The sequence below is a fragment of the Euleptes europaea genome, chromosome 6 (assembly GCF_029931775.1).
Source record: "Euleptes europaea isolate rEulEur1 chromosome 6, rEulEur1.hap1, whole genome shotgun sequence".
Taxonomy (NCBI): domain Eukaryota; kingdom Metazoa; phylum Chordata; class Lepidosauria; order Squamata; family Sphaerodactylidae; genus Euleptes; species Euleptes europaea.
In genome coordinates, this window is record NC_079317.1 from 40,548,778 (window position 1) to 40,562,674 (window position 13,897).

At 39.7% G+C, this 13,897-nt stretch overlaps 1 protein-coding gene across 11 annotated transcripts in view; it reads right to left on the reverse strand.

Moving 5' to 3' along the window:
- The window catches only part of NPAS3 (neuronal PAS domain protein 3), a 795,184-nt gene that overhangs the window by 608,750 nt on the left and 172,537 nt on the right, over positions 1-13,897 (reverse strand). The gene's annotated exons all lie outside the window — the stretch shown is intronic.

The window sequence follows — 13,897 nt, forward strand, 5'->3', positions numbered from 1 at the left end:
AGGAAATTCCTTTAATGAAAAAAGGAAAGTGGTATATTGCCTGGTGGGGTTCTTTCCTAATTCTCATGGTACTTTCATCCTACTGCTATATATTTATGAGTCCGCTGGTTCATTGGCTAGCAAGATGTTGTTGACAGCCACATTGGTCCAAAATAAGATTCAAACACAAAAGCCACATAATGAACCTAGGTAGCTGTTCCTTTAGCAATTTAGAAATACCAGAAACAAATCCCTAGAATTCTGCAGAACTGAAATGTTCTTGAGTTTTCATTTTGCTTTCCAATTTCTAACTTTTACAAATTTTTAAAGATTAGGTTTTATTTTTATATAGTTTGCATTTTCTGGAAATCAGAGTGATTCTGACTGCATTATTTTTTGTTCAATATGTTTTTTGGCAGTGCATACATACACACACTCCCTTGCTACCTGAACCCCAACCAGTCCTAGAAATCCTTATTCATAACCAATCTATTTGTTCGATTCATAGAATGGCATGTTCTTGTTTTCAGTTCATTACTGCATTATATTTTGTTCCACTTACTATCCTTCTTCTAATGGCAGAAGCTCCACTTCTTGTACTAAACGTATTTATCTTTTTCTCGTATGGCTGCATTCTGCATGAATCTCACAGGTTTAAATTATATGACAGTAAAATACTAAGCTAAACCAAGACTTCCTATATGCTACTTCAGGTCCAAGTTTACATTTTCATTAGTCAGTCAGCCCATTCCTCACCTTCAAAGCTGAAAGTCCTTAGGAGGAGCGCAGGGGCCCACGCCAGCGTCTGTGCCCCTTACGCTGGCAAGACTGGCACAAACGCTGGCCTCTCACGCCTCCCTTTCTGTGCTGCCATGGTAGCACAGCCCTGGGACGCCGGCTCAGCCTTCCACTGGCGTCCTGACAGTGCACATCAGTGTTCCATCTTCCCAGGGGTGTTCCCAGGGCGGTGCAGGGGAGGAGCAGCCTTTAGGCAGCCTCCTAAGCCCTTTCAGGCCGGGAACACCCCCTTTGATATCACCTCGATGAATGCCACCATTTTAGGTGGCGTATCCCTGTGGAACCCTATGGAGCGGTTCCATGGAGCTCGAGGGTGAGGGTAGGATTTTGGCTTTGGGGGTGGCCTAAATCCTCCTTTGTAGGCGACGCAGCAGTGCCACCACCAGCCACCGGCTCAGCCCTTCCCCTCAGGATTGCACTGCCTGACAACAGTGAGCCATACCAAATACTCCTTCTGTTTGGCGCCTTTGCTTCTTCAGCTGGCCATTGGAGAAGGACTGGGTATATACATATAAAGAATGAAGCTAGTTTAAACACAAACCTTCAAAAATTAAATCACTGCTCTTTGTAAAGATGGTATAAAACAAATATAGTTTGAACACAGTATAAGATTACACTTAAGTAAAGTAAAAATAAAGGAATACAGAAGTTCTCTAAATGTATTCAACTACATACTACACTTGAAATATCTTTTTTTAAACTGCAAGAGCAAAAGAAAGCTACCCCTTTAAAATATACAAGTAGCATTTATGCAGCAGATAATCCAAAGTCTCAGTGACCTTGGCAGCCTTGCAGAGGTAATCTTTGCATAGATGAATTATTCTTGAACAATTGCTCTAATGTATTAGGCACAAGCGTACTGTCCTTCAATATTAGCCATGCTTGTCTTTCCACCTATTTCGTAACAAACATATTTATTAAGGTCATAGCAAGGCAAGAAATCGCACACATTCCTTGAAACGTAGTATCATACTAGACTTCTGCAAAAACATCCGTAAGACATTATACTTATTTCACATATTGGTTTTCACATAACATGACTAATACTTAAGATCTGAGAACAAGTTAATATGGCTGACTTGTTGCTCTGGTTAATGAAGAAGAGCCAAAAGTAACCAGAAAGAAACAAATCCACCTACGAAATATATTTTATATCTTCTTCTTGAACACCTGTGAAGCCTTAATAAAGAGAATAGGTTCAAGTCCTGCCTGTATTTTGAAATTTAATTTCTAAAGTTGAGAAATATAATTATTTTTCTTCTAGCAAGCTGACTGGTTATACATAATGATATAATCATGTATATGTTTGGTACAAATCTTTGATTCCAGCATTATACAAATACTATTTTTACAATTACTATTACTTTTGCCAGAGGCTATGCCATGCTCAGCCTTATTTAACCTTCCCCATGATGGTACAACAGGTCTCTGAATATGGCACACTGTGGTCTGAATTCTGTGGATTCCTTTAGCTGGGATGGGTTTGGATTGTCCTGCCTTACAGCAGAGGCAACATTCTCCCCCCACCCCCACCCACCCCGGTTTGTCTTTTTGCACATTCTCACAGGGACAAACCAAAGCACCTTTTCATAGAAAACTTCAGGAATCATATGGCAACAGACATTGATATTCTATGTCAGCTTTCCAACATCTAATTTAATATGCCTACGCCAAATACTTTCCTTCGTTCTTGTACATTTTTCACAATAAAATATATTGCACCTATCAAATAGGTGTCAGAGGTCTGCACAAATGGATGGTCAGACTTTCATGTCATTAATGAACAGTCCAGGACCAGTAGGTGGTTTGTTATGTATACATTATGCACAGGCTCTAGCTTCTGAAACACGGTTTGGACAGTGTTTTCTATCAGATTCATGGATCACACAAGCAAGAGACAGATTTTGAAAATTATTCTCTCAAAAACAGATAAATGAATTCCCTATTTATGCTACTAAAGTGAAAATCGCAATCACGATACAGCAAAGCTAGGAAAAAAATAGGGTATATATATGTGTGTGTGATATATTGGCTAGCCTTGTCTGTGACTGTTCATGCAGTATAAAAATTTCTTTATCCAAGGACAAGTTCTTTCACCTTCCCATCTGTCCTGTGATTTTTTTTTAATGTCTAAGACAGGTGGCCTGTTGGAAACCTAAAACCCTATGGGTACAAAATATGATTAAAAATCTGATGTTGGTCTCTATGATAAAGAAAAGCTCCATCTTTAGGCAAGAACTTGTAAAAAAACTGCATAAATATGTCAAAGGTAATTTGAGCTGTATATTTTTAATTCAAGAGCTTAATACATGCTGTATCAAAATGCTGCATAGAACCATTTCTCTATAGAAGATGATGGGCAGGCACACCAACAGAAGATGAGGTGCTATAACAATTACCTGCTTCTTCTGGATCAAGTTCCATTAAATGTAGGTGAGCATTTTAAATCAAAGTTCAATCAACATCATAAAATAAGAGACTGATATATTCAGTCATCTACTTATACAGATTATTATTATTATTATTATTATTAGTTGTTGTAGTAAAGACATAATGATTCCCAGAGTTTCTCATCATATGCAACTCTAAGTGTATGGGATTTTACATAGAAATTGATATCAGAGAAGGGCCAGTGATACTGTGAAGTCATCAACCCTATAAAGAAGTGGGGCAAAGATGGGCCAGGGGAGACTTCTATTTTCCACGATCCTGGAGCTCTCCCGCTCAGGCAGCCTGTACATGCAACTGGGTCTGGTCAACCTTGTTGTTGAGTCTGGCATATGAATGATGTTAGACTAGGATGCAGAAGTGTTTTTAATCAAGCTTTATTGTTAAAGTAGTTTCAGAGGGGCTGTGGCTCAGTGGTAGAGCATCTGCTTGGCATACAGAAGGTCCCAGGTTCAATCCCCAGCATCTCCAGTTAAAGGGACTAGGCAAGTAGGTGATGTGAAATACCTCTACTTGAAACCCTGGAGAGCCACTGCCATTCTGAGTAGACAGTACAGGCTTTGATGGACCAAGAGTCTGATTCAGTATAAGGCAGCTTCATGTGTTCATGTTAGTCTGTGTAGAACAGCTAGATTTAAGTCTAGTAGCACCTTAAGAGAACAAGGTTTTCGGGGTATAAGCTTATGAGAGTCAATGGTATCTGACAAAGAGAGTATTGACTCTCGAAAGCTTATATTGCAAACATCTTCTTGGTTTCTAAGGTGCTACTTGACTCAAATCTAGCTGTTATTTTTTAAAGGATCCTTGCCTGGGATTTCCATTTGTTTGCCACATCCAAGGCCCACAAGCCCATATTTCTGCTCTATGATCTGATCAGCCCTGAGATATGAGGTCAATGGGACAGAATGTTGTATCTGACATTTGATGTGAAAAGTGGGATTCACAGAAGGGCAGACAGAGGTTCCCAGGATTAAAAGGTCAGCCTAGTTTAGCCCTATCGGGGACAGACAGAGAGTGAGTCACAGCTTTTGCTGCAGAATGAAATTGGATTTCTCAAGCAACTATCAGTGGCCTCAGAGTGCAGGCATTGTTGAACACTGGGCTTGAAGTCTGGCCCATAGGTGCTTCAGTGTATACATATGATGTTCATTGGGAACTGTGAGGTGAGGGGGTACATATGGAATAAACAGCTCTGGCTTCAGAATACAAACTGAACTTGGAAGTGCTACTCCATGGGTGGTTCACTGGGCACTCTTCTACTCTCCAAAAAGCTTGGCAGACACTACTCTCCAAAAAGCTTGGCGAGTGCCATGGGAAACCCATGGTCAATACTTCCGAAAACCCTGTTCTAGTAACCCTGTTCTAGGAACCCTTCTAGAAACCCTGTTCTACAGCCAGCATGATATAGTGGTTAAGAGTGGTGGACTCTAATCTGAAGAACCTCCACATGAGCGGCAGACACTTATCTGGTGAACTGGGTTGGTTTCCCCACTCCTACACATGAAGCCTGCTGGGTGACCTGGGGCTAGTCACAGCTCTGTTAGAGCTCTCTCAGCCCCACCTACTTCACAGGGTGTCTGTTGTGAGGAGGAAAAGGGAAGATGATTGTAAGCTGGTTTAGTCTCCCTTAAGTGGTAGAGCGCGTCGGCATATAAAAACCAACTCTTCTTCTTCTTCTTCTAGCACCTATTTCCAAGATTCTCCATTTTAAGTTATATTAAAATGACAGCTGTCATGTTTGAGTATAATGTTTGAAATCATGCCCCGACCAAGAGTCTGGCATGTGGCAGTGTCCTTTATGCGAGGATTTTACTACTAACGAAAGGCTGAGCTGCAAGCTTTGATGATACCAGTACTGGGAGATACTGGGTTGACTGAATTCAGCCATGCACTCGGCATTGGCAGAATGGCCTTCACTAATTGTTCTTATGGTAAAAAGGCACTTACGGTGAAAAGGCAATCCCAATACAGCAATGCGCCCCTCCCCTGATAGTGGGATGCAGTAGTTTCCCCTCAGTACACACCATCTCATTGCAATTTACAAGTGTGTACCTTAGACAATGTACTAGACAAAGTCTGAGATATTCAGGAAGTGGAACTTTGCTATGTTCAACTATCTTGAACTTCCCTCAGATTCCTACTGATCATAAATGACCTATCCATTTCTATCTGCTGCTACATTAATTGCTTCTACAAATTTTTAAAAATCAAATTCTAACGTCCAAATCCAAAGAAGTCCATTTTAAAACATCAAGCTGAAATAAAGCATGCAAATTGATCTGTTTTATGCAACATTAATACAGCAACATAAATTTTATTACTTTACATAATTTATGTTAAGTACAGAATGTGATACTTTGTGACATATGAAAAAAACTTATTATTATTAGACAGTAAATAAATTGTATATATGTTTCTTTCCAAAAAAGATCAAAATACAAAATGAAGTGTTAAAATGCTGTCCAAAAATATTGAACAGATAATATATGCTGGAAAGAAACAAGGAGTTTGCAGGATAAACCGTCATATTATATTTGAAGCATTTCCTAGGTGAAGGGGAACTGAATTTGAAATCTACTTCGTTTAAAACTTTTGCACAGAATACTAAGTGATAATTGCTGCAGATAATTAAAATTTAAAGTATTAAATTATTTAGCACATTCTAAATAATTGAGGGAATTTTAAAAACCTAAGCAGGATAAGATTGGAAGTAACTCTATAATATATTACTAAATAGCATCTCTCACATAACAGAATGAGGATACACACCGCCTTACACATATATTATTTTTGTTAAGGTACAAAGTGAATTCCAAAAGCCTCATGAATTAAATGAAGTTCAATAATACTGACCAAATTTCCCTAAAATAAAGAAAATAGAATGTTCTCCTCTGAGGAACACACACTAGATAAATTTTCAAGAGACAGTTCAACTATCTAACATTAATAATACTAGTCAAATATATTTCCAGCTAAACATATGCCACACCCCACAAAAATCTGTAACATTACCTCTTATCCCGCTGTTAAGACCGACTGGCATACTTTCATTGATTTGTCTTGGCAGTCAATTGCTTATAGGAGAACAGATTTACAACCAATCTCAAACTTGTCCAGTTATCAGTTGAAATGCAGACAAGATACATTTGGAAATTGCTTGGTGCCTGATCCAAATTGCATTTAAGTTTCATTTAGGCTAAATTAACAGATGATTTTGAGACACCCACTGAAGATTTCATAGTACTTCTCTAACTGAATATTTTATAGTATTCAGCAGCAGAAGCTAAATTGTAAAGGGTAGTAAAATAAATTATTTTATTTTAAATCTAACATTTGTAGGCCAGAACTGACTGTTTATACAAAATCAGGTAGAGACTAGAAAACTCTGGATCACTGTATTGCACTTTCTGGTTGTATATTTAAAAAAAGCATTGTTGCTTACTCTTAACTATATTCAATTTAAAGAAGGAAAGAGCCTTTGAAGAGTCAAGAAGCAACTTTGGTAGTATGGTTGCTTGCGTCAAAAAGACAAAGTCGATTATGACATATTCCATTAATACAGGCTAAACCCTGCCCTGATGCTGGAAATCCCAGATCCAGGGAAGAACCAAGTTTTGCCCTCCACCATTGTGTTCAAAAGTACAGACCATTTGCTTTGCCCCAAAACATTCAAAAGAAACTACTATGCATAGCCCTATCATATTTGAAAGTGACACTAACATCTAATGACACCTGGAATTGAGAAAAGAGACAGAGAGGGTGAGGGAAAATAAGAATTCATTCATACAAAAAAATAATAATCTTTTTCACGGGTAAGGATTCTTATCTTCCACTGCTTCATAATGTAAGAAATCCCTGTAGCCTTTGAAATCTTATACCTGAACATAAGCTGCAGATCTATTTGCAGTTCATCACCCATAAGGGAAAAGGGAATAAATAAAAAATAGCATATAAATGTGCTCCTTCCCACCGGTCCATATTCTGTGTCTGAGAAACTCAACATCCAGGTATGGATACTGAAGGAACAAAAATGGGGGGAAGGGGGTCCTTCAAAGTAGGATCTCTCATTTTACAATCCACTTTGAATGCACTTTACCAATCATTTTCAAGTGGATTTTGCTTTTTCACACAGTAAAATCCAGTTGCAAAGGGCACTGAAAATGGATTGAAAGTGCATTATTCAGCATGCATTAAAGTGCTCAGTAGTAAAGGATCAGAATACCTATCTCCCCTACCTGCCTTCCCTCAAAGTCAGCAGAGCTAATGGTTTCACACACATGCTTCTTTCATGGTGACAGAGCATATGTTATTTAGAGCCAAACTACACATTACACAGAATTGTGTGTAAGTTTCCAAATACTTAAAACAAAAAGGAGACTCTGGAGTAGTCATTAAGAGCCAAGGAAGAGGAGGTGGGTTCAGATCTCTTTCCCGCTGGCTGTTGTACCCCCCCCTCCAAGAAAAAAAAATCAATTCCTAGCTGGTTTTTTATAAGGGACACATACAGTTCCTCATAACATCTGCTGCAGTCTGGAGGAAGAAAAGAAAAACAACATGCAGGCACAGAAAACATGCCTCTCCTTGCTCCTTTATGTGGCCTTCATGATGCCCCCAAGGTCCTCAGTCCATGGGTATCCCAATTTTATACATGTGTTCACCTCAGAATGGGTCTAGAAATGATAGAGAGTGCTGACATTAAACTAATATAAAATGGCAGTGAGTCATGTTAAGGGCATAATAGAATGCAGGGCAGCTCCTCCATCGATCAGGCAAAAGCCCACCCTAACAGAGATTCAATCGAGGGCCATTTCCCCCAAGGACCTCGAAGCCACCTTCCAGATAATTTGATCTTAACTAATGACCCAGAGCTCCAAAAGAGTAAGCAATGGCCCAAGTCCAGCAAGTTCCTCCATACCTAATCGATCAGAGAGGAGTGTTCCTGCCCTTCCTTAAACATGACAAGTACTCAGCCATAGTTCTTCCAAACATCCCCAAGGGAACATTTTGGTATATTTGATGCAAATGAGACAAACTTCCCTCTACAATACAAAGACTTTCTTTTCAAACTTGCTTATCTCTGGAAAGACTGAATTTTTATTACTCCCACATTCCTCCTCACTCTTGGCAAAAAGGTATAAAGGTCATGTATACATGGGAGTTTTACCTGAGGTTCGTTTCTTGCTGGACCCACACTTTCCTGTTGGAAATCTATGCACCAGCAGTCTCCAACCTCAAATCAAGAAGCATTTGAGTCCCCGCTCCTTGAAATGCTGCTCTGTAACTGCCTATAGTGAGAGTCCACCCCCAAATCCAATTGCCGCATAAAAAAGCATTTTAAGAACAAACAACAACAACAACAACAATAGAGCTATCTGAAAGGAATGGGGGAGGGAGAAACCCAAGCCTCGTTTTTAAAAGCCTTTCTGCTGCTCAGAAAGAACTTTGAAGAAGCAGGAAGCATTTGAATCCCCACCCCAATTGGCTGTAGTTTTCTGTGAGAGAAACCAAGCTTCCATGTCCCGCACTTTACCTTATGCATGGGGATTTCACCCAGGCTGAGCTCAGGGGAGATGGAAGAATCAGATTAACAGAGGAACGGGAAGTCCCGGGATTTGTGAGGGCTGGCAGTGAGGCTATCTCTAATGGACAGAAAACTTATGCATAATGCTAAGGAACAACTGAGACAGACTGGGGGTGAACATGAGTGAAAGTACCCATGCATAAGCAACCAAAGAGTTACTCCTCAGTCCCAAATGTTGTTGATGGTTTGGACTCAATCAGTTACCCCAACTCCATGGTTGGCCTCTTGCTTCTTCACTCCACAGACCAGATTTGCTGAGCTTTCTCCCCCTCTCCCCCTGCCCAAACTGGTCAGTTTCAAGCTCCTGAAGCAGCTTCACTGCTGCTGAGGAACCCCTCCCCTTTCTGTCCAAGATCAGGCTAATATGTCTTGTTTCTACTCCCTTTCAATCTTTTCCCCAGTTAAGCAGTTGGGTTGTTTTATCCTTGCGTTTTTCCTTTCTGTAAACCTCCATTTTGTGCGTACATTATTGCTTAACCTAATTTGATTTATTTTCTGTTAATTAAATTATAACCCTTTTCTGTTTTTAAGAAGCTTAGTCCCCCTTGTTCTTTTGAATTTTGGTATAAATCTGGACCTTGGTCTACAGAGAGTTCCCAAATATATTTTAACATACCCAAAATAGATGTGTTTGCTCTGTATTCGCAAGGGGATGCCTTTGCACATTACATGACTTTCACATGTATGACAATTTGGGTAACATTCATAGGCTGTTTTTCATTAAAAAATAAAAGTCAAGGAAAAATTATATGATAATCAGTATTTTAACTATTTCAAATTAGACCTCAATTCATCTGACTCTGAAAAGTCTGAAGAAGTTTAAACCAGCTTGTAAATATTGCATGAGCTGTTGTAAGTAATCAGGCATTAGTCCCCTCTCTGATTAGAACACACACTCATCCAGAAAGTAAAGCACTATGGTCAGTATTAATTTCCCTCAAAACCAATTGGTTGTATCCCCACACCTCCACCACCCCTAAAAAGGTTCAGAAAGGTCTTCACTGTCAAGCCCTGGCAGGTGTCTTGCCAGCTTCCACTTCCATTGCCAGCTTCCTCCTTAAATAGATTACCAGAGGCTGTTGGTGTACCCTCTTTTGCAGTTAAGTCCTGCAATTGAATCTTTTAGGCTTCCCAAGGTCTTCTATCAAGCTCCATAACGCAAAGTGGTAAGCTGTAGTACTGTAGTCAAAGCTCTGTTCAAGACATGAGTTCAATCCCAATGGAACTCAGTTTCAGGTAGCAGGCTCAAGGTTGACTCAGCCTTTCATCCTTCAGAGGTCAGTAAAATGAGTAACCAGCTTGCTGGGGGTAAAGTGTAGATGACTGGGGAAGGCACTGACAAACCACTCCGTAAACATAGTCTGCCTAGTAAACATTGTGATGTGATGTCACCCCATGGGTTAGTAATGAGCCAGTGCTTGCACAGAGGACTACCTGTACCTTTTTAAGGTCTTCTAGCCATGGCAAGAATATTATGGCACCTTTTCTTTTGCAGCTTTCTGGAACAGACATTTGAAGCTCCCGAATCTCTAAATCCATGCTGGCCTAGGAAGCAGCTTCTAACCCCTCAGGCCTGGCAGCTCTTGGCAAAGCTACCCTGTCACCAAGCGAGGAATTTCTGGACTCCCAACTATAAGATCTGGGCAACTCTGCACAGTAATCTGTGGTAGACTGAATAGGATAGACAAGACATGGTCTGAAATGTTTGGAAAAGCATGGACAACTTTGGTCTTTTTTCCATACCTGGAGAGAACATGCTGCGACCCAAAACATTTCACTTATTATTTTTACATAAATGTAGCAAACCCTTAAATTGCACATTAGAAAAGAGCCTAAATTGGCCTTACTGTAGTTTAACAAGTTGTTCCTTTAAGTCATCATAAAGGTTTTTTCATTTGTTTACTAATTGCAGCAAAGATTTCCTGTGCTGCTAGATGGAGGCAGATCAGACCTCCATTATATTGAGATTGGATAAATAAAGTATAAGAGCTTACGACCTTACACAAATAAACTTGTCAAGCCCAAGCTGCTTGAGAGAAAATAACAATCCTTTCTAACAACTTGGTTTGGCTTTCTCTTCTGTATTAATTCTCTGAAAGAACAGGATAAAATTCCAAGGCAATAATAACTGTATATCTTTGTTCTACTACATTAGTTGTTAAGATGGAAGTAGTTTCAGTTTCCTCTAGAACTGCAAGAGTAGTTTTATCATCACTATTTGGGTTTTTATTGTATTCCACTGCCAAGGAACTACTTTTCTGTCAGTGCAGGGAGACTGCAATGGGAAGGTAAAAGCTGGAAAGATGCATTTGGTAGCTACATTCCACCAGCCATCCTTTGGATCCAACTCAACATGGTCTACTGCCATTATAAAAACTGTATATACCTTAAATAAAAGCCTTTGGAACTATAATTTTGAGAACACTGAGGGTCGTCCCATCTAATCCACATGGAGGCAAAAGGGGAGATAATAATGATAACAATAACAACAAGCAATAATAATAAAGAATATGCCATAAAACTAAGAGCTGTACAATGAGTATATTAACAGAGAAGAGATTGACCAACTCAATTAATATTTTTACTATTTGTAATAGTATTTCATTTAATAGTTTTTTCCCAAAGGAAATGAAGTTGTACTTGTGCTTTACACTACAGACTGTCTATATTGCTTAGTTACATGTCTTTGTAGAAAAGCCTAGAAGAAGCCAGAATTTGTCCACTTCCCTAAGAATGTGATTGTCTCATACTAGAGGCCTGCTTGAATCCAGGTGTCAATCTCCCTCCCATAATTAAAAATAGGCTGGTGGCAATGATTAAGAAATAGTTCTGGTAACCGATTATATTGCTAAATGACCTTGAGTGTTTCATTCCGGTGCAGTAAAAATGCAGGTTAAAGGCAGTAAAAAGCTGAGTAAAACCCTTGAACACTTGACCAATTCCCAAATGTACCCAGCCAAATTACACCCTATACAAGTACCTGTTAGAATTGCCATTCATACAGTTTAAATCATTCTTACTAGCTAGCATAAACAATGTGTCCTGAAATAATTTACCACCAAGAACAAGATTAGGACGCCTTTCAATCAACCCATGAAATACTGTCAACTGTTAGACTGTCTGTTAATAGACCATAGTCAATCATATAAATCAGTGCTTTAAATAACTGACAGTTATTTGACAATATTTGGCCAATATTTGACCAGTCAATGGCATACTTAAAAAAAAAAGTTCCAGAGCCAAATTAAAAAATATATATTATAAAACACAAACATTTAGAAACTGGCTCGTAAATAGAAGCCCTTTGGTTTACTGCAAGTGAGGAAAAAACAAGGGAGACGTCTAGAATAACAGTGGAGGAAGACTCGAGATGAATCCAATATGATATGGGCTAAAGCTAATTTTAAAGCCTACTCTGTGATAATGATGGTGTAAAAGAAACCATCACCATTGGGTTTGCACAGTGTAGGCCAACGGAACAGTTCCGTGTGGTCAGAACCTGTTGGGATCTTCCTGCAGAAAGAGGTGGACTGATTAGAGGCATTTTGCTCAACACTTTACAGATAAAATCTCTTGAATCTGGACCAACTTGGACTCTACATTAGCAGGTCAGATGGTGCCAAGGTTCCAGTTTATCCAGTGCTTTGGGATATTTTTCAGTTTATACAGTCTAAGGACATAGACAGGATTCTTGGAGGTTTGAGGCCTACCACCTGCCTGTGTGACCCTTGCCCTTCCTGGCTGCTTAAATCTGCTGGGAGGCTGGCTGATTGGGTCCAAGAGGCAGTTGATGTCTCCTTGAGAGCTGGGGTGGTCACCCAGCCTTGAAACAAGATGTGCTGCTTCCAATACTAAAGTAACCTACCCTAGATACAGGAGACTTGAATAATTATCGACCAGTCTCAAATATTCCATTCTTGAGCATGGTGATTGAGCGGGTAGTGGCTGGACAACTCAGTCAACACCAGAAGAATAATCAAATCTGCCCAAAAGCTGCCTTGACTTTGCCTAAGTTACAAATAGGATTACTTTTATTTTTAAGGAGACTTGCAGAATATAAGAAAGGCAGTCACTAAATCTAAACTGTTTATTAATAAATAGGGGTGTGCACCGAACTGAAAAAAAACCTGAAATATACCTTATTAGTATTGGGGGGGGGGGTGTCTTCCGGAAAAAAACACAGTGCAATTTAAAGGGAGCCGAAAAGCAGATCCCGAATCATGGCAAAAAATTTTTGGCATGATTCAAGGCACTTTGGCCCCACCACCATTTTTAAAAAAGAATCTTCTCTCCCCTTCCCCTCTCCCTCCCTTTCCCCTTCACTTATCTGCTAGTCAGCAGAGCTCCTCCACCATGACCTACGGGGTCCACGTGGGACTCAGAGGCTGCGGCAAGTGCAGAGCTGAAAGCTGGACTCAGCTGGGCCAAGCCGGGCTTGCAGCCCTGCGCACATCTCCTCCGCCTCAGCCTCCAGGTTCCACATGCGACTCAGAGGTGGCCACCCCCCTGCCACTGGACTTCAGGTAAGTGAAAGCAGGGGGAGATGAGGGGTAGAGATCGGGGGGGGGGTAAAATTCAGATTTGGGTCTAATGGACCCAATTTTTTTCAGGAATCCTGGATATTCCAAATATGGGGGTTTGGAAATATCTTAAATTCCTGAAAAAAATTCAAGTCCATTAGAGCCTAATCTGAATTTTACTGGGTTTTTTTTTTTGCACATCCCTATTAATAAATCAGTTTTCTTGTCACCACTCTTACTAAAAAGCTTAATTCTGTTTTCCTGTCTTAAAAAGGGTTTTTTGAAAAGCAAATAGGCAATTCTTGCCACACTCAGAAGAAAAATCCTTAGGATATTTAGGAATGACCTCTACTTTAATCCCCCCTTTTCCCCAACCAACTGCGATTCAGGTAAATGATCTCTTTTTTTCAGGATTTCAAAATTATTGGAATCATCACCAATAATTTACTATTTACCTGGTAAAAGCTGTGGGTCAAGAAAGAAAAATATTAATCACTTGGAAGATAGTCCAATAATGTCCTGTTGCAAATCTTTTGAACCATTTAAAGCATTAAGAGGTCTTTCTAATAGC